Source organism: Protopterus annectens, chromosome 15.part0, assembly GCF_019279795.1.
Source record: "Protopterus annectens isolate FY-2018-M chromosome 15.part0, PAN1.0, whole genome shotgun sequence".
NCBI lineage: Eukaryota > Metazoa > Chordata > Ceratodontiformes > Protopteridae > Protopterus > Protopterus annectens.
Genome location: NC_056749.1, coordinates 47,057,179 through 47,080,244, shown reverse-complemented (window position 1 = coordinate 47,080,244; position 23,066 = coordinate 47,057,179).

Sequence of the window (23,066 nt, the reverse complement as noted above, 5' to 3'; positions counted from 1 at the left end):
TCATCTGGCCTGATGACAAGGTATACCCCTTATCTAGCCTTGTGCAGCCATCTGGCATCATCAACCACTACACACCCATGAAACAATGCACCCTGTGTCTGTGTGTGTGGTGTATGATGCTTCCAAACACATTCACACCCAGTACGACCCCCATTGGCATACTGAAGCATGCTCTCTAATGTCAGACACCGTCACATACCCTTTGACCATAGAACCCCACATAACCCCTGTGGGCCAATTGATACCTATGCATTACTGTATTGTGGCAAAGTAACTGGTTAGGAAGTGTGTTCATTACCCTACCAAGTGTGGCAATGTGTATGAGTCCCTTATAGAGTGTGGCTGTGTTGATGCTGACACCTGTTCATGTGGACAGGCTCGTGTGCTACACGTACTGTATCGGAACAGTGTTGCAGATGTCACTCACCAGCACATATCCATCTGGACAGCTCACAAACATGTAAGCTATGTGGCGCATGCAATAACTGCATACACATGTGATAGCTATGCTTAGTCAGTAAGGTGTTTGAAACCCTGTACTGGTAGGTGTGTGACACAAACATGCTTAGGTTTTACTCATCCACACCTTCCCTGACATACTTTGTCTCTGTCTGTCCCTCACACACTCTCTCTGGTGGATGTGGGCTGTACACCTGCTTTGCTAGGCAGCGGCTTGTGTTTTGTAAGTGATGGTCATGATCAGCTAATGGCCTCTGCACCAATTGCAGTCCTCCTCTAGATGAGTGCATGTGGAACAGCTGTGGTAACATTCCCATAGCCAATTGCATGGAAACACACTCCAATATCTAGGAACATCATGTTGGTGTTGGCCCTTTACATCCACTGTGGGCAGGAACGAGATCTGTTGTTTGGCGAACAGCATCTCAGATGGATTGTGGATTTTACCTCTAACAACATACACTGTGGAAATAGGGCAACACACAGGAGGGGGATGTGCCTGACCTGACTACAGACTGTAAGTGCTGCTATACTGCATGTGGAGTAATGTTGGTTTAACAGTGTGTGTGTGGATATGGCTGTCCTACATGTTGTAATACCTGCCATGTCAGTTCTATGTTTATGAAGAATCTGCATCTGCAGGGTCATCTGCAGACTGGGCAGTGTGTTGTGCCCTTGGTGTCATGTGTTATCCACAGAGCACGTATCTGTGAACTGCAGAAGGTAGTGTGAGGATTGCAGTCTGTAGATGGTGAAAGCTGTGACAGTTACTGACTTCATATCCCTCATAGGACACGTTGCAACAAACCCTGTTATGACAGTACATGTATGAGGTTATCACAGCAACATGTCAATACTGGCCCTGTGTATGTGCTTCCAGCCACAACTCTGTAAACCTCTGTACATATGTTGTGCATTAAGAGGTGCATATGTGCTGTACATCATCATTAGTGTCATCATAACTGATAGCAAGCCATTGAGATATCAGACTGCTACACGTTATGTATAGTACGGGTCATATTTGACGACATTGCCAGGACATTCCATGGTCGTTTGTACAGTACTGAGGTCTGTGTAACTATGGTGAATGTCGACAGTGTGTGTGTTGTTAACATGTTCTTTAGCCTGTGTACAGACTGTGGTAGATGTCATTGTTATAGGTCCCGTCCTATCTGATGTTACATGCTGCTCCACTGTATGTTACTGTAGTGGTTTACATGTTTGTAGGGCCATACACACACATGTCCTATACCACAGACAGACAGCAGACCACACCGTGTAGTAGCCCAGTACATGTAGGGTTAGTCTGTGAGTGGCATATGAGGATGGTGTTGAACAGATAGTCCATATACTGTACTTTTATGCTAGCTTACCATATGTGGCTGTGATTTTGTTCACATTGGATGTGGTTATGCACCTTCACATAGGTGTATTTTACCCTGTGCTGTGACATGCATGCAGAGCCTGCTATATATGCAGGCACATGTGCATTCCCCCATAGGAGATGTTGGCCAGAGTTGAGCCAGTCTGCCTGTAGCCTACACAGTGCATTGTTACATGTCTAGCAGCTTAGTTTACTTATCCAGTGAGATGTCATGTGGAGATACTTGCTGGATGTACTGCTGCTGGGTCTCCCTTAACAGTCATGTATGTCAGACAGAGCAGTGGGTTGCTGTACAGATTTATGTCAATATCTAGTGTGTAGTATTTGGCCATGGCACCCCTGTACCAGCAGTTATTATGTGTCAGACCAGACAGGGGTGTGTGAATGCATAACCTATGGTGGCATAATGACATAATTAACAGTAGCCCATAAGATCCTGTATTTACCTCAAAATACACCCATACTTACATCCCTAGTCATCCCCTATAATAACCTCAAGACCTTATGCTCAGCTAATAACCTACTTGTACAAATATCAAAATCCAACAACTTAGCTGGTGACACCTTGTTCTCCAATACAGTAGGTAAAGCCTGGAACATCCTCCCAAGCCAGCTAACCTCAATATCCTCTGTCAGCTTATTTAAAAGCAAGCTTAAACCCTACCTCAAATCACACTGGCTATGCCCCTGTGTTAACCTAGACTAAGTACCTAACTATTAACTAGACTCCCACAATTCCTAGCCTATCATGATCTTGTGTTGTCTCATTAATTTTTAGTGAGCTTAACCTTCCTTAGGATTTTTTCTCATGTAAATAAGTATATACAGTGGAATGATCAAACACCTTCATATAGTATCACAACCTATGTGTTAAATAACACTGGAAATCCATCCTTGTTTGCTGTTCTTCTATACTCTATCTATTGATCTCGAGTGTTTTTCTTTCTTAGGTTTTTGTGAGACCTCAGTATCTCTTATCATAAATTACTAGGTGTATCTAATTTTGTAATATGTTATAAAGATTTGTACTACACCATTTCTAATACAAATGTATTAGTCTTATTCATCTATTCTTAGATACATTTTTCCTTTTTCCTACTGAAATATAAAATATATAATCTTAGGCTTGTACTATAATTGTTAAAACTTATGTACCAAATTATACTGTTATTGTCTTTGTCTTGACCTTTTATGTTGTTGTAATTTGTGGAGCTTTTCTCCCCGGGGCTCCACTGAAAATGGACATATATCCAGCTGGACTAGCCCGGTCAACAAATGTAAAATAAATAAATAAATAAATAATATGTATACCAGTTGTTATGTGTTATACCCATTTACCTGGCTGTTAACATCCATATTGTCATGCATGGTACACATATTTAGCACTAAGGTGTTCTGTGTATACCTCTGGACTGTAAAGAGTGATTCAGAATGTCCACATATATTGGCCAATATCTGTGTTGCAGTCCACGGGGGATTATTACGTGCTAGCAGTGGTACCTTACTAGGATGTCCTTAGGATGTCTGTCAGTAGCCAATGGCACACAAGTGGAAAGCAGATGTGACCTCTTACACACACCATGTCTGTGAAGACAATCCCAAGTACATTAGCAATAGTCTACCAATATACCTGCTATACATACCTGACATCCACTTGCACTACGACATTGGGACTATAGGGGCTGGGGTAGGTCTACACTCCGTATCCAGGACATATGGTGAGAAAATCTGTACATATAATCATCTATATATATATATATATATATATATATATATATATATATATATATATATCTATATAATTACACATATACATATCAACATATATAGATGGGCATGTATATGTATATAGATATACATATACACACCCAGATATATACATATACAGAGCAATATATGTCTACACATATACAGATAGTGATACATATGTACATATACATATGGATATCTACAGGTATATCGACAGTAGTAGGTATATCGGTATAGATATGTATGCACATATAGTCATATATATATATATATATATATATATATATATATATATATATATATGTATATATATATATATATATATATATATATGTACCAGCATAACTAGGCATATCTGTACACATAGGATATACATACATATATAACTATATACACATATCTAAATGTACATATACGTATACCTATATATACACATATGTATAGATACATATATGTATAGACGTGTACATACGAAGAGGTGTACACATGGCCATATATATGTAGCACTATACAGGTGTGTATGCAGACATATGTATGTGTATACCTGTGTATGTACATGTAGACATCTATACACCTATATGTATACAACCATATACCTATCATGAGTAACTGTCACGGTTGCTTATACCCTCTCACAGGTATACCACAGTATGTATCTGCTATGTGTACATTATGATAAAACAACATATGTGATGCAACAGTCAAATTAATGACAAGGACTACACAATCTAGGATGTAAAGGCAAGTGTACAATACCACTCAATTTGGGTAATGACAGCTATATTGGTAACACAACAGCTGTCCCCACAGTGGTCATAGCGTAGTGGTCATGTGTTCTGACTTCAGTGTAAAGGTCCCTGAGTTCATGACCTGCAAGGGCTGCTCATTTTGTTGCTGGGCAGAACAAGGTCTGTTGGATACAGAGTGGTTAAGCAGTGTTTGTGCAATGTAGGCCACACACATCAGTATCACAACATTGCTAGGTAGGGGTCCAGTCCCAGTGTTGGCAAGTAACAGTGTGCGTGTATGTGGATGGGTCTACATCAGGTTGCTGGGTATACACACCACAGCAGGCCACCTGTCCATGTGGCACAGGCAATACCTGGTATAGTAACCTGTGAAATGTGTTTGAATGTACCCCAGATATGTCACTGCCATGGTGTCAGCACAGTGACATACCCTGTTGTGCAATATGACTGCAGACCATCCTTGTGTTGGCACATTTACACCTACAATACAATTGTATATCAGTTGATCACAACCAAGTTGACCACAACCAAGCAGTGTTACTAACAGCTAGATGGCATCATTGCTGAATGGCTACACTATCTGCCAAATATGCCTCACACTCTTCACCCTACAACATGTTACACTGCAGGGCTGTGGTACACTGGTGTACAGTCACTGTGTGCATCAGAACCATATCAGCCTCCCCCTGTATCGATGGTATGGATGACAGGGATGGGCACAGGTATCATCATATGCACAGGGCATCCTCATGCTGACACATGTACACCAACAACACAATTGCATATCAGTTTAGAGACCACAACCAAGCAGTGTTACTAACAGCTAGATGGCATCATTGCTGAATGGCTACACTATCTGCCAAATATGCCTCACACTCTTCACCCTACAACATGTTACACTGCAGGGCTGTGGTACACTGGTGTACAGTCACTGTGTGCATCAGAACCATATCAGCCTGTCCCTGTATCGATGGTATGGATGACAGGGATGGGACACAGGTATCATCATATGTACAGGGCATCCTTGTACTGACACATGTACACCTACAACATAATTGCATATCAGTTTAGAGACCACAACCAAGCAGTGTTACTAACAGCTAGAAGGTATCATTGCTGGATGGCTACACTACCTGCCAAATATGCCTCACACTCTACATCCTACAACATGTTACACTGTGGGACTGTGGTACACTGGTGTACAGTCACCGTATGCATCAGAACTATATCAGCCTGTCCCTGTATCGATGGTATGGATGACAGGGATGGGGCACAGGTATCATCATATGCACAGGGTGTGGTGTTGGTCTGCCAGAGGCCAAGAGTGGGCCATACATTTGACATCATGTGTGTGGATGAGGGGTGTACTCTGGGGAGCTGGCTGAGGTGATGTGGCGTGTGTACATATGAGGTGGCCCTAGGTGTGTTTGCATAGTGTGTGGGTATGCATGCACACAGTTCTCCCTTGTGGCTGCCCTACACGGGTGTTTATGGAGATCTCCAGCCCATACCTGGCAGGGTGTGCAGTTCACTGCCTCCGGCCACAGACACATGGACTGTGACTGCCAGGGGTTTCACAGGCACATGCAGGTACAGGCGTTGAAGTGCTACTCTCACCTGCTGATGACATTTGTTCGCTGGTACCACATCCCTCCTGGGACTGGCCAGGACCATGTGCACGTGGCCTGCTGTGGTGTGGTGTGGACAGCATACCCCTCACACTGCCAGGGCTGCTACTGCCACTACAGGAGCCCCTTGGTGTCCTAGCATGCCCACATTGAGTGCCAGCTGTTGGTGTTGCTGGGCCACGTCCACATGGGTGTCGCCACATCCCCACCACATGTCGAAGCACGGACACACCACAGCTGATGAGGGCCATCATCTTATCATGCCATCTATCCGCTTGCTCGGTAGAAGCACGGATGGCAGTCGCCACTTCATGGAGGTTGCTGCCTACAGTTGTGAGTGCAGCCGTCTGCAGCCTAAGGCCCTGCAATGCTCAATACATGCCTGCACCACCATTACAGCCTGGAACTTGCTTCTGCTGGTTGCAGCTATGTTGCCTATGCCAGGGGCATGATGTCCAGTGGCACTATCACGAGTACTCTGGGACATCTGCCTAGGTGGCAGCCTGCCAGACATCCGGCTATGCCTGCTGCAACTGGACACAGTAGGCATGGTTACCATATTTTCCTGTGCACTGCCATTGAATGCCAGCTGTTCCTCTGCTATGGCCACTGGTGCTGGGGTGTATATAGGCACTGTAACTGTGTGCAGGGGTGGGGTGGCTAAAAGGGGGATGTCAAATGTTGGCACAGTGTTGGCCCCTGAAAACCCCACCTGTGCCTCGCCATTATCATCATTGTCATCATCATCATCGGTGTCTTTATGGACACTTACATCAGATTGGGTGCAGGAGGGACCCTGACCCACCTCGCCACCTGTGGGGGAAAAACAATAACCGCACTTTAAAACCTGTACAGCATTGCTTAACAGTGCACACACACACACACACACACACACACACACACACACACACACACACACACACACACACACACACACACACACACACACACACACACACACACATATCTCTGTACTACCTACCTGTCCATGGCTTTACAGACAGCCCCACATATATGTCCATGTGTTACCCCATCCTGCATCACACTTGTTAACATACACACATTGCTACCACTCATTAACATCACAGTCCTCTAAATGCCCACACAAGTGGCCATAACACAAGGTCTGTTGCTACATTACCTGCCTGACCTGTGTGTAGTGGAGTAACATGGCCTCAATGCTGTAATTCAGTATGCACCCTCTGTATGGCCGGAATGATGTGCATGGCCCCTATATGTGTGGGTTACTATGTTGCACCCATAATAGCTCCCACTGGTGTGTCATGTGTATGTAATGCTCAGTACATACTGGATATGCTGCTCCATTGTCCCATCATGTGTCAGCTGTAATATGTGGATACATTCCCTGGTGTTGACTATTACTTCCCCAATGCATCTGTAGAGCTGCATACGTGGGCTGTTGGTGACCTCTCCGCTAACAACAATATTAAGTGTGTACCTGGTGTCTACCTTCCCTCTGGATGCCTGATCCAAGCTACAGGCCATATTATACTATTTGCTGTCCTGTGAGTACATGACAGGTATTCCTGGTGTGCAATGTGGCACTCCATGTCCATGTACTGCACGGACCCAAAGGGGGGGTACAGCCATATGAACACCTCACAATCACACATGTGCATAGATGGCCACACACATGAACACACAATACACACACACGCATCATACATGCATCTACCTCCCACCACTTCATCAGAGTGACCTTACAGGCAAACTAACTAACCACCAGGATGCACACACACACACACACACACACACACACACACACACACACACACACACACACACACACACACACACACACACACACACACACATACAGGTGAGGTTGCACAATGATCAAACAGTCCTCCAATTACCCATCTGCCAACATGCAGAACATAAGGTACAGAACAGTATGCAGTTCAGCTATGCTAACACCATGCTTGCAGCAGTATACATGTGTATGATCCATGTTCTGTGACTAGGTGATGCCCCTTCCCCTGGATACCTCTGCACCCATTTACACATTATTGTTGTGCACCTATTCTGCACCCTGCCATGTACTGTGCACTACAACTCACAGGTGTACAACCCATTGCAGAATGTGTAGTACTGTGTCAGTTATGCCAGCTGTACCCCTCACAGCCCCTATGTGTTTCAGCAACACATACCTGGGATGATATGTGGACTGTTGTCATTGGTGAATCCTGGATGCCTGATTTACAGCTGTCAGCATCAACAGACCATGTATGGCCACTGCAGAAATGCTTACACTGCAACCATCAGAGCATACCATGGCTATGGGAGGTGTACACACCTTTATTGCTTTTACACAAACATCCGTGATCTGTCATGGGACCACAGCACTACAGATCTTAGCTGTACACACACCCGGTATGTAACATATGTCCTGTACATTCACATGCAGTGACTACAGATTATGTTAGGTGTGCGGCTGCTGACTGCAATGCATACACACCATTTGGGGATATGTGTGCACACCCTTATCATGATGGTTTATCACACGTCTTCTGTATACTACAGCAGTCACTGCTCATGGCAGGGGTATACCAGCATGGGCCTTCTGCAATTGCCAGTGTATGTTCATCCTACCCTAGACATGTCCCCCTAATCTGCATGACTGCAAGGTCTACTCGTACACATCCCATGGTGTTCACACAATGCCGTCACTATTGCAGTGTGGGTAGGGTTACGGCTGCCACAGGTCCTGGACCTGAGTATATGTAGATAGAGCCATTCCTACCATCCTTAGGATCCCTGCTGCAGTGCACTGGTGTTTCATGCTGAGACCCTCCCCCAGCATTTATGCAGATGCATGACAGGTAAGCCCTACACATATGTGTCAGCATACAGTGTCCCATACACTGCACACCAAATGTTGCAGCTTAGACCCAGTGGATAATGTGGACTACAGTAATGCCGTCTGCCATAGTGTATCTCAGCAGCAGTTGGCATTGCCCTACAGGTATGTACACTGGTGTTGCACTGTATATGGGTATTGTCCAGAACATGTCGCTACTGTAGGCCATGTCTACCAACAATATGTTACCCCCTGTGGACACATTCCGCAATGACAGGATTTTAGTTGTCATGCAGGTGTGTGACATACCCTTTCAATACCCCATCATATTTGCCTCTTTGAGACCATGCATTTCACAGCAACAATAGATGCACATGTACAGCATGCATTCAGGGTAGGTGTGTTAGATGTGTGCATGGAATATAACATCACCATTACATGTCCGGTGTGTTGGCATACATCTACATAAGACATACTCACCAGCTTCAGGCTGATGCCTTGCTGTTACCCCAGGGATGGACCTACATAAGTGGGTGAGAGATGCAATGTTAGTATCCACACCTGTGGCACTGCTACAGGCTGGGTGCAGTACTACCATACATCAACCATAAATTCACAGAATACTACCACATCTGGACATCTGTTTATCACTACAATGCAGCAACACAGTATTTGTATGACCTATCAGATATGCATGATCTACCTGTACCACTGTGGATATTTACACAACAGTGGTCTACTGATGTGCCCAGTGTCCTTACCTGCATGCTCCTTGGCTGTTGTGTGGATGACACCCACCTCCATGAAGGGGTCCAGTGGTTGATGGTGTTCCAGATGGGCAGGTGCCACGAGGCTGGCCAGGAGCTCCTCCACACATGTCAGGGAGGATGGATGGCATGGACCCCCCCTATGGCAAGGTGATCCCCTGGACTGCAGCAGCACACCGACTGGCATTGTGAAGCAGGTCGCTGCAATGATGCCAGACCTGCTCATAACTGTGGTTATGCAGGCCGACATCATTGACCCTGTGGACAAGATCTTTCCACAGGGCGGTCTGCTCCTGCTGTTCTTGTGCTGTCCTGCCAAACAGGACCTGGTAGTGCAGAACCAGGTGGTTTATGATGACATAATTTTCCTCCGCGGAATACACCAGCAGCCTGATGTGTGCCATCTTGCCTGAAAAACATGAGGATGGGAAAAGGCCTGAGGGACTCATATGGCAAGGTTACCACAGTTCATAATACACATCTCTGTCACCACCCACCATATCAGCTTCAACAGACTATACACACAACTCATTAGGTATGGCTACAGCTTAACTACCATTTGTACAGATTATGTAGTGTACCACACCTTCTGCTATGTGATTGTAGCCATGTCCCCTGTGTGGACACTAACATTGCTGGCCTGTTACAGACTATTCATTTGCATGCCATTGGCAGGGCCACTATGGTTACATATATGTCAGTGGTATGGCTGCTCTGAGATTGCTGCACATCTGACAGTCTGTGTTATAGGGGGGGGGTTCTATGCATGCTGTTGGACATGTACTGGGATTGTGTAGACTATTACTCCAACATATGTACTATGACAGTGACACAGTAACATGTATATGTTCCATTGCCAGCTGATCCACCTTTCCGCACCTATTTGACCAGGATACCTGGCCACATCACATGTGTGTGCCTACCTGGGGCCTCCTCATGTACTGTTATAGCAATACCATCAGGTGCAACCATCCATGGGATGTTGGCCCACCCCTCTCAGGGCACACATCAACATGTTCCTATCCCCTGAGCTCAGGTCTAGGGTCTGTTCATACCAGGCTCCACAGACACATGAGGGATGTGCTACATCAGTCTGAGGCACCCAGTACACATTCACATGGCCAACATGCTCCTCCTGCTCAGCCACCAGACCTGGCACCTTCAGGATGTGGACTGCTGTTGTGACTGGCAGATGGTGGGAGCCTTGTTCCCACTGTGCCCATATTGGGGACCAAGGGGCATCCACATCATGGACCACACACACCATCCATGGTGTTTACCCACCACATGTCACATACTACCCCTGTAGACTGTCATCTATATCTACCAATCCTGACCACCTCCACGTGTGTATTTGCCATACTTCCCCATATTCCTATTGCATACTTCACAGGCAGGGGCATTGTGGAGCTAGGATGGGACTAACATGTGACATACCCATCCATGGTACACACACTGCCAGCTGTAGATATCTGTTTGTATTGCTGTGTGCTGCTGCCTCACACATAGCACACATCACTGAGGTAGTGATATAGGGGACACGTCTTTCCATGCATATCTGTTTGTGTGTGTGTTTGTATAGATGTAGACATTTGCATATCGGTATTTATCTAGAAGTGTGTAGATATATGTGACTTCATATATATGTGCACATATTTATGTCTACACATGGGTATATGTATATTTCTGGACATACATGCTGATATACATTTATCCTTAGATATTAAATCTATGACATATGTACACATATGCATACCTATATGTGGGGTACATTCAGACATCAGCTCCACAATCTCATGACACCTCCCTGCACAGCTGCACTGTTCTGCCTTCCTACAACACAGACAGGTGCCACATATGGACATGGCCTGACACTGATGGGACATATGTGGGATCTGTTTGCAGGTAACTCTATTACACACTTATGGCAGTCCTCTATGCTACATTACAGATTCACCTGGGTATCCTGCCAGTGGTGGTCCGTGGCTCCCACATGTCCATCATACTGGCATTACTTCCACCACTGGCTATTGGCCATGGCATATGCATATTCCCCATTACACAACACACACTGTGATGGCTTACATACTGTCTGTCAGTGCTGACCTGCACAGTTAACAGCTATGGGACAGAGACTATTGTCCATAGCAGTTGTTCAGTTGACCATCATCATAACAACACCTGCTGGCACATATAACGCATTCCACATCATCTATCACAGTACTATGGACCAGGTACTACATTCTAATACATGTACATATACTTTACATACCTTTGTGGGAAGTATGTATTACTGACTGGCAGCTGTGTGGCTGGCTGCGTTTTCAGCTGTAAATGTTCTTTGTGATTTTTTATTCCCATTTTTTTTTCTTGCTTGCTTTCTCTTTCATGTGAATGGATTGAGCTGTTTGGGGTAGATTGCAACCTAGCTTTAGCAGGTGATGCACTTGATCAGGTGATGGCCTCTGCAACACTCAGTGTCCTACACTTGCTAACTGCATGCAGCTTGCTGTGTAGTACTTCCAATTACCACTGTCATGGCAATCAGCTACTATAAATCCCTACATGATGTGGGCATGGTCCCTTTACCTTTCCTGTGTGATGGACATCCTTCCTGTGTGTGGGCATCAGTGTTACAGACAGCAGGTAGCAGTACCTCTTCCAGGAGAACCGGCACACTTAGGCCAGCTACATGTTTGTAGGAGGTTCCAGAACTACAGACAGAGTGTGAGTAGAGTTGTGTTATGCTTTGTATAGTATTGGTGTTACAGGGTGTGTGTGTACATACTAGTTTACCTTGGAATGCAGTCTGACTGCATAGCTCTCAACTGTGGGTCTATCCTGTTGGTGGCCAGAGGTGTGCCTATCATGTTTTGTCTGTCCACCACACAGGTCCTGTATCAGATATTTCACTGGCAGTGTGTGTGTTGAGTGCTATCCGTACATGGCTACATCCATTTATGTTTTTAACCTCAATTCTCTGGCTAAGGGTATGTGGCAGACTGTCCTGTAACACCAGCAACTTGCTTAGTGTATGGTAACAGTTTTCCACATATAGGCCTGTGTTCCAGCCTCTGTCCTCCACCTACATACCATGCTTTGCACATATGACATGCTGTCGGGTTGTTCTGTAGTGGGCTGTGTGTATATCACACTGCTATTGCTGCCATCAGTCCACTGCTGTTGTATCCCCAACACATACAGTGGTACTGGGGCCATATATGTGTGGGCTACACCAAAACAATACATGCGTGCCCTTATGCACTCCAGAGGCCAGTGTATGTAACAGTGGTATATGGGCCTGTAGTATTGAGTCTGGGGGAGGGATACACCATAACTGACCTAGGATGTTACAAAATGTAGGGGGATCAGGGGTGAGCTGCCTTAAGGTATCTGCATGTACAGTGCAGTATACGTCACCTATATTTACATTACTCACATATATTTGGTTAATGCAGGCCTATTGCCTCCTGCTATACGAGACTTTTCTGTTTGTCAGTGTGCTTGTGATGGTGTCAGTTATGCCTTGTTATGTAACAGTTACATCTCATTTGGTCAACTGAAGTCTTCAACACCTAGTGAGTTTGTACAGTGTAGATAGAAGCTGCTGAACTATACACCTGTATTACATACTGTTGATTGTTTGGTATCCTGTGGCCCAGTCTGTTTTTACTATTGCACAATATGAAGGCACTGGCTTGGACAGCGACAGTTGTGAACCTTTTCAGACTGCTGTATTAGTATCACTGTTTCACAGTTGCATTGCTCTGTTTATATGGATGTCAGTGTCTGCACAGCTATATGACATGGCATATAGAACTGTAATAGTACACAAATAAAGGTTTTAAATTTCTGCAAACCTGTGTGTGGGGTTTTTCCTATGACCTCTCTGTGGGTATATGTTGCAGGCGATGATTGTAATTGTATGGGTGGCCCATACAGTGTCCAGTTGTTCAGGTGTGAACTGTAGGCATGGTGGCTGTTCCATATTGTGTGCACCTTCTACATATGTATCTTACTGTACATATCTCTGCATGTGTCTGTATAGTCACATGTATATCTATATATATATGTTGTTGTTTGTCTTTCGGCTTTTCCCGGATAGGGGTTGCCACAGTGGAACTCCGGTCCGCTAATGATTGGCAGCTAGTTTTTATGGTGTCAAGTTGCCAGCCCGATGCCCAACCTTCAACGAAGGCATGCCCATTCAATGCATGTCTTTTGAACAGCCACTTGACCGCGGGGAGGACATGCAGACTCCACACAGAAGGCACTCCCAACCCAAGCCGAGAATCGAACGGGAGAACCTCTTGCTGTGAGGCAACAACGCTAACGCTAAACCACCGTGGAAGTATATCTATATATACATATATATATATATATATATATATATATATATATACATAAATCTTTATCTATCTATCTATATATATATATATATATATATATATATATATATATATATATATATATATATATATATATATATATATATATATATATCCTGGGGATGTTGATAGCTTCCATATTTTACATTTCCTATGGGAACCACACTGTACTGCTTTATATGTTAACAATACCAGAATGACATCATACAGGTGGGTTGTAGTACTGTTTACATGTTGTGCACATGTCATGTCAGGTCCTGTTTATGGGATCTGTAACACTTTAGTGTATTGCAGGGCAGATGTGTTTGGCTGTGGTGGGGGGGTATGCCTAGTCCCACATGACGTATATTGTTTGGGGCATCTCAACCCCATTAATGGTGTATGTGGACATATTTAGATTTGTCAATCTACCATTGCCATAGATGTCACCAAAGCCATAGATGAAGGGAAGGTAGTCCACACAGCCTATCTGGACCTTGCAAAGGCATTTGACACAATACCCCACTCGGGCATCATAGATAAGCTATCCAGATTAAATATAAACCCCTATGTCACAAGATGGGTCGCAAACTGGCTCAAAGACAGAACCCACAGAGTGAGAGTTGCTGGAGCCATGTCAGACTCAAAACCAGTCACAAGTGGCGTCCCACAGGGTTCTGTCCTGGGATCACTCTTCTTCGGTATATACTTTTCCAAGGTACAGGCAAACGTGGGAGGACTATGGCTCACCAAGCTCGCAGACGACTGCAAACTGGGCGCCATAATCAACTCTCTAGCTGACACAAACATCCTTCAAAAAGGTCTCACAGAGACAGATAACTGGTGCCAGCACCATGGTCTAAAGCTAAATGCCAAAAAATGTATAGTCATACCCTTTGTCAAAAACAATGTGCCCACAAATTACCACATAGGCGGAAACCCATTAAGTACAGAGAAAGTTATTAGGGACCTGGGGACCCAAGTTGATAGCAATCTCTCCTTTGAAAACCACATTACCAAAGTGGTTAGAAAGACCTTCTACATAGCCCACCTCATCACGAAGGGTTACACATCTAGATCAAGAGAGGTAATCGTGCCTTTATTCATCCCTCATCAGGCCCATCATAGAATACAATGCCCCTTTTGGGATGTACCTTACCCGACACCTGCAGCAATTAGAAAGACCCCAAAAGTATCTCACCAAGAGGATCAAGGGTCTCAAACAGATGCCATATGCTGCTCGGTTAAAAAAACTCCAGCTCTACTCAGTTGCATACTGCCTACTTCGAGGCGATCTATACCTGACATACAAAGCTATGTCAAATCCAGAATTAATGGACATGCTCCACCTCAGTAAATCTAAATCCCTTAGAGCCACACGCTCGAGGGACTTGAACCTCAGCACAGAAATAAATAGAACTTGCTGGAGGGACAGGTTCATAACCCAGAGGCTCCCTTCGCTCTGAAATAGAATTCCAGTTCATGTGAGGCAGAGCACCTCACTGAATCTCTTCAAGAAGAATCTCGATAGGTGGATGGGGGATCGTAGGTTTGTCCCAGGGATTACTCCCGTGTCACTATTAGACAGAGGCACAGTAAACTAAACCTTAAAGGGCACAGTATACTCAAATCAAGGGGTGGCGTAAGCCATACAGAATCGGGCTAGGCTTATAATTGCCTCAGGGCAGATAGCCTAGTATGAACCTATGAACCTATTGCTATCTACAGATGTGTGGCCATATATATATAGATAGATAGCTATCTACATCCATTGATATGTATCTGTTTAGATATTAATATATTTACTCACACACATACATTTACATGTTGGAATACATTCTCTGTACTGTTGAATGACTGGGCTGGTTGATATGTTTTGAATACATCAGGGTTCTGTGTATCTGACATGGCTTAGTGGTAAATCACTTTGGCTATGGTGTGTGGGGTTCTGTTTTCGAGTCTAGCAGAGGCTGTTTATTTTGTTGCTGGGCAGAACAAGGGCTGTTAGATACAGAGTGGTTAAGGCACTTTTAAGCAGTTGTTAGCGGTTTGCACGGAGGTAAGCACTGCTAACCTGCCATTACATCTGCTTACAGGGTGTTAGCTTCAGATTTGCTTAACCAATGTAGGCATTGCTTACCGCCACACAAATGGGCTTAAGCCCGCTTACTAGTGCTTACATATGCTTACTATTGGTTATTTGTGCTTAAACCTGCTTACTAGTGCCTTGTTCATTCTGACACTGATACTTCACATGTGCATTTCTTGCAGTACTCCAGTTCATAAATAGATGTTATTTAGTGGGTTTTGCAATAAAACTATTGGTTATAACGTGCTTTGCCATGTAAAATAGACTGTGCTGCAGTGGGACTCTAACCGGGAATGCCTGCTCATTAGGCAGATGCTCTGCCCACTACAGTACTGCTGTGCTGCTTCATTTGCATATATCTTCCATAAATTCATACCCATGGTTCCTTCCTCCTCCCTTGAGTTCCACGTACATAGCAACCATCCATTCTCCAGTTGCTAGCCCAGCCATACCACACCACCACACATTGCCCTCTCTCCACGTCTCAGTACTCATCCAGTATACTGTCTCAACCCAAGCTTCTTCAGGATCTTCATCCGTTTAGTCCACGTATGTATGAGCCTTGCCTTGTTCATCTTCCGAGACACGTGTAAACCTTGGATTGACACACAATTTTTGGTTCGTACCACCAGGGATGGACCTGTTTTTGTGTCAAGATTAGACTTAGCTGGTCTACACTGTTTCTCCCACTGGTAGCATCCTGCCAGGGGTTTGAGGAGCAGTGGTTTGCTCACACACCTGCCCAGCCTCTTCTCCCAGTTCCGCGGAACCGACATCCCAGGTTTGACATTCTGCTGTATTTGTATCTGCCATGGCTTAGTGGTGACTCACTTTGACTATAGTGTGCATGGTCCGGGGTTTGCAACTTGGGAGTGCAGATTATTTTGTTGCTGGGCAGGATGAGAGCTGTTGGATACAGAGTGACTAAGGCACTTTTAAGCAATTGTAAGCGGGTTTGCACTGGTTTGAGTGAGGGTAAGCAATGCTAACCTCCAGTTACAGCTTCTTACACTCAATTAGCTTCTACATTGCTTAACCAGTGTAGACATTGCTTATCGCCACACAAACTGGCTTAAACCTGCTTGCTCCCGCTTGCCCCGTGCTAATTTCTTTAAAAGGAAAGAAAAAGGGGTTGATAGGAAAGTGGTGAAAAAAGGGGCACAAAGATCGAAAAACAGTAGGGAAAATAGCTAGGGATGTGCAGGAAGGCTGAATGAAAGGCTGAATAGCTGGCCATGTCTTCTACAGCAACAGCTGTGCATATCCACTGAATTTGAAGGTAGATTTGGACACTCAAACCCCTGGGTGGGAGTGAGGACAACAATAATAAGTTGTGATGCCAATTAGATCGGATTACATGCCTACAGTAGGGAGCTGCAACCATGTGTTATTTGGTGTTATTTAGTTGGTTTTGCAACAACAAAATTGGTTATAAAGTGCTTTGCCATGTTAAATAGACTGTGCTGCAGTGGGACTCGAACCTGGAATGCCTGCTTATTAGGCGAAAGCTCTGCCCATTTCACACTATTGCTTACATCCATGAGGCGGTCCAATTAGAACTACTCCATCCAACAGCAGCACGCCTCGACCTATAATTGTATACCCATCATTCCCCCGCTCCTCCTCCGCAGCAATCATCCTTTCTCTGGGTGCAGGTCAGGTCTAACCACACCACTACACACTGCCCACTCTCCACTTCTCGGGACCCATCACGTACGTTGTTCATAGGTTCATAGGTTGGTACTAGGCTATTGGCCCTAAGGCCTATGCAAGCCAAGCCATAACAATTCCCTGGAAATGTTTTCCCACAATATTTACTTCTTTGGGCCCCTGTCTAGCAGGGTGACTGGCATGATCCCCGGGGTGAATTTCCTATCTCCCATCCAATCATCAAGGTTCCTTTTGAAAAGGGCCAATGAGGTGCTCTGCTTGACATGTATGGGCAGTCTATTCCAGAGTATGGGGAATCTCTGGGTCAGGAACCTATCCCTCCAGCATGTTTTGTTCATTGTGATGATAAGGTTTAGATCCCTGGAGCGTGTGGCTCTGAGGGATTGGGATTTCTTTAAGTGGAGCATGTCCAACAGCTCAGGGTTTGACATGGCCTTGTAAGTTAAGCAGAGATCGCCTCTGATTAGATGATATACCACAGAGTATAGCTGGAGTTTTTTTAGATGGTCAGCATATGGCATCTGCTTTAGGCCTGTGATTCTTTTAGTGAGGTATTTCTGTGGCCTTTCCAGCTGTTGCAGATGTCTTGTGAGGTACATACCAAATGGGGCATTATACTCTATAATGGGTCTAATGAGGGATGAGTACAGTGGGACAATGACCTCCTTTTTTCTGGATGAAAAGCCCTTAGTGATGAGGTGTGCCACGTAGAAGGATTTCCTGACTGTTGTGGTGATGTAGTTATCAAAAGCGAGACCACTGTCCACTTGTGTCCCTAAGTCTCTCATCACACTTTCAATGTTTAAGTGTCCTGCCACCTATGTGGTAGTTCATGGGTACATGTTTTTTTCCAAAGGGGATGACTATACATTTCTTGGCATTAAGCTTGAGCCCATGGCTCTGGCACCAGGCATCTGTTTCTGTAAGGCCCTTTTGTAGAATATCCACATCATTTGGGGATTCAATAATGGCTCCCAGTTTGCAGTCATCTGCAAACTTTGTTAGACAGAGTCCCTTAGTGTTGGCCTGTACGTCAGAGAAGTAGATGCCAAACAAGAGTGGTCCCAGGACTGAGCCCTGAGGTACTCCACTTGTCACTTGTCTGGAGCTGGATTTGGAGTCGGCTACTTTTACAGTCTGGGTTCTGTCAGTAAGCCAGTTGGCAACCTATTGAGTGATGTAGGGATTTATGCCCAGCTTAGTAAGTTTATCTATGATTACTGAGTGGGGGATGGTGTCAAAGGCTGATTCAAAGAAGTCAATCAGATTCAGGAGACAAGATCAGCCCTTCACAAACCCAAACTGGGTGGGGTCCAGTGTCTGGAGGTTGCCAATGTCTTTGTTTATAAGTTCCATGATAATGCGTTCCATGCCCTTGCAGATCAGGCTTGTCAGACTGATGGGACAGTAGTTCCCGGGATCCAAGGTGGATCCTCCCTTGTGGATCGGGATAACTGTAGCTGTCTGCCACTCTTTGGGCACGAAGCCTGTTTTGACCCATGGATCATCAGGCTTTCCCAACTACAGTCCGAGAACATACATGCCCTGCAATGACGAGTCACTGTAATGACAGGAATCCAAATACCCAAGTATTTTTGGGTTGTCCCACAAGGGACATTCTTGTCTTTGTTTCTAGATTACACTTAGCAGGTCCACGATTTTTCTCCCACTGGTAGTATCCTGCCTGTGGTTTGGGAAGCAATGGTTTGTTTACTTTGTGCGTTTGTTTGTATGTTTCACCTGTTTGGCTGTGGGGGGGTATTGGTACATGTAATACGTATGTGGATTGAGACCTCTCACCCCCATTGGTGGTGCCTGTGGACATATATGTCATTCTTATGTACTGTATCATATCATAGATATATATATATGTGTATATACACATACACGCACGCACACACACACACACACACACACACACACACATATATATATATATATATATATATATATATATATATATATATATTGCTGCATATATATCTAATGACATATAGATGTATGGATGTCTGCATTGTATATATCTGTATGTGGATATTTATATATATATATATATATATATCTATATATATATATATATATATATATATATATATATATATATACATATATATATATATATAGGTATGCAATACAGAGAGGGAGAGGTATATATCTATTTAGTTATAGATACACACACACACACACACACACACACACACACACACACACACACACACACACACACACACACACACACACACACACACACACACACACACACACATATTTAGCTACATGCCCTGTAATGTTGAATGGTATTGCTGGATGCTATGTTTGTGGACACATCAGGGTTAAGTATCTCTGCGGTGGCTTAGTGGTAAATCACATTGAGTATGGTGTGCAGACTCCTGGGTTCGAGCCTTGCAGGGACTGTTTAATTTGTTGCTGGCCAGAACGAGGCCCATTGGATACGGAGTGGTTGAAGCACTTTTACGCAGTTGTCAGTGGGTTTGCGCGATGGTAAGCACTGCTAACTTCCGGTGACATCCGCTTACACATGTAGCCTCACTATTGCTTACTCTGTATAAGCACTGCTTCCAGTCATGCAAACAGACTTGCACCTGCTTACTCGTGCTTATTTATCCTTACTACTGCTATATTTTAGACAGTAAAAGTCTACTGGTTCTTGGGGAGGTGGTGAATTTGGCAAGTGTATGGGGTTATCATTCATTACACAGCTTACTACTCCAGTTCACACATATATGTTATTATTAGGTTATACAACTAAATATATTGATGATAATAGTGATATGAAATGGAAATGGAATGTACTGCAGTGGGACTCGAACCGGGATTGACTGCTCGTGAGGCGAATGCTCTGCCCATTACAATATTGCTTCATTTGCACATATCCTGCTTTTAATCCTCCTTTTGCTATTTCAGCTACAGTAACCGTAGCTAAGCGATGGGCACACCCGCGCACCTACGGTTAGCTTTAATCGGATTTTTAAAAGAAATAAATGGGTTTCTTCTTTTAAGATATATGTCCTGTTGCTGTTGTACACATGGGGGTCTGTTGGTAGGGATATGAGGACACCTTTGAGCGATCTCGCACATTTCTTAACAGCTTCTGCTGTTCGACATTGCAGGGGGTGTTTATTCTGAGAGGTCTGCTCTCAGACATGCCCCCTGCACTCGTACACGCTCCGTGTAAGCCAAGGAGCTTGGCCAGCGTGCCTTCATTACTATGCATGGCGCACTGCCGTCCAGCTCCTAAACAGGTGCTTCCATGCAGGACTAAGCTAATCCTGCACGGGAAGTTAGTGAATCCAGGGTTAAGTGTACACAATATGTATTCAAGAACATTCTTATAGCATTTTTGTGCTTTCTAGTCACTCACAAAGATTACTATAAGTGTACATGTAGTCTGCACTTTGTGGTAACCTTTATAAATTCCTATCAACATTTAAAGCTGCAAGAATATCAGTAGGAAAACTAAAATTAGGAGGAAGAAGGTGTGAGTTATGTTTGTGTCTGTTCACTCGGAATGGTGTACACTCAGTGTAGGCGTTATTGAATCTCGGGATAATAAAAAGTGATAAATGAGATAATAATTTGGTACACCTAACTAATCCTGATATTTAAAGTAATGTAATGTTCTTTCATTTGTATTGACTGTATCTTGTCAGCAAGGTCACCAGTAGATATTTCTGACACCTTCTCCCACAGATGCATCCAGATGTGGCAAGAATTTCCTATGCATCATGTAAAAATTATTTTACAGTTTGTAATTAGTGAATTGTTTTATATAGTGTATTGTTTTATAATGTGCATAGAGTGATATTAATGTCTCCTAAATGTCTCTTAAATTAACCTGTGCCCAAACTCTTTTGGCAAATGAATACAATAAATGCCTAAGCAAAAGCAGAATAAGTACTAATCCAGTAAATACAGTTTATTGTTTTAAACAAAAACATGCAGCAGCCTATGATAACATATCTGCTGTGATTCACTGCATTATTACATCACAATAAAGCAAGTAGTGCGTCACTGCTGAAGTCAGTAACAACTTAGTTCAGCTTGCATTGTTATATAATCACAAGTAACACTGCCACACAAGTCTGCAGTCATTTAATGTCAAAGGATCATAGGATCATAGGATTATAGGAGGTTACTGGGCTAAAGGCCCTTGGGCCCTTACAAGCCTAGCCAAGTACAACCCCTGTTCCCAAGAATATCAAGGTATTTAGCGGAACTAAGTCAACAACTTCTGCCCTTGTCCAAGTTGGACACAGACATTTGCAGGTTTTCTAGGTTTATTTAATGGTCATTGTAGCTGTAAACATTTGAATTAAAGCATGTGGAAGGTTGGCACATTAGTTAAGGTATTTACCTTACAAACACAAGATTCAGGGTTTGAGTCTCACATGGGGTAATTGGCTAGGCTTAAAATGGCCCACAAGTCCAGTTAGCCTAGTACTAATCTATGAACCTATGTGTCTTTTGAATAATATCAGAATTGACAAGTTTTTATTTTCATAAAACTAAAAGATTGCTATATCTGTCTTGAAAAGAACCTTAGTTAGTGGAAAAATAGCAGTTCAGGGGTGTACAATCCTATTTTGATAATAAAAGTCATCAGTAATATCAAAGGACACCATCCCCCATTTCAGAATTATAGCTAAACTCACTAAACTACGTATAAATCCCTACGTCACAAGATGGGTTGCCAACTGGCTCACTGACAGAACCCACACTGTAAATGTTGCACATTCCAAATCTGACCTCAAACCACTGACAAGTAGAGTACCACAGGGTTCAGTCCTGGGACCTCTCCTGTTTGTTATCTACTTCAGTACAGGCTGACACAGAAGGACTCTGGCTAACGAAGTTTGCAGATGACTGCAAACTAGGAGCCATAGTCAAGTCCCCAAATGATGTTGAAATCCTACAGAAGGGCCTCGCTGAGACAGATGCCTGGTGTCAGAGCCATGGCCTCAAGCTCAATGCCAAAAAGTGCATTGTCATCCCCTTTGGTAAAAACTCTGTACCCATGAACTACTACACAGACAGCAGCCTACTTAACACCGAATGTGTGATAAGAGACCTTGGGACCCAGGTGGACAATAGTCTGTCCTTTGATAGTCACATTGCCACAGTAGTCAGGAAGTCCTTCTATGTGGCACACCTCGTCACTAAAGGGTTCTCATCCAGGAAAAAAGAGGTCATTGTTCCCCTCTACTCGACACTCCTTAGACCCATTATAGAGTACAACGCCCCTTTTGGAATGTACCTCACAAGACATCTGCAGCAGCTGGAAAGGCCACAGACGTACCTCACAAACTCACAAAGAGTATTACTGGCCTCAAACAGATGCCCTGCACTGAGCGTCTCAAATAA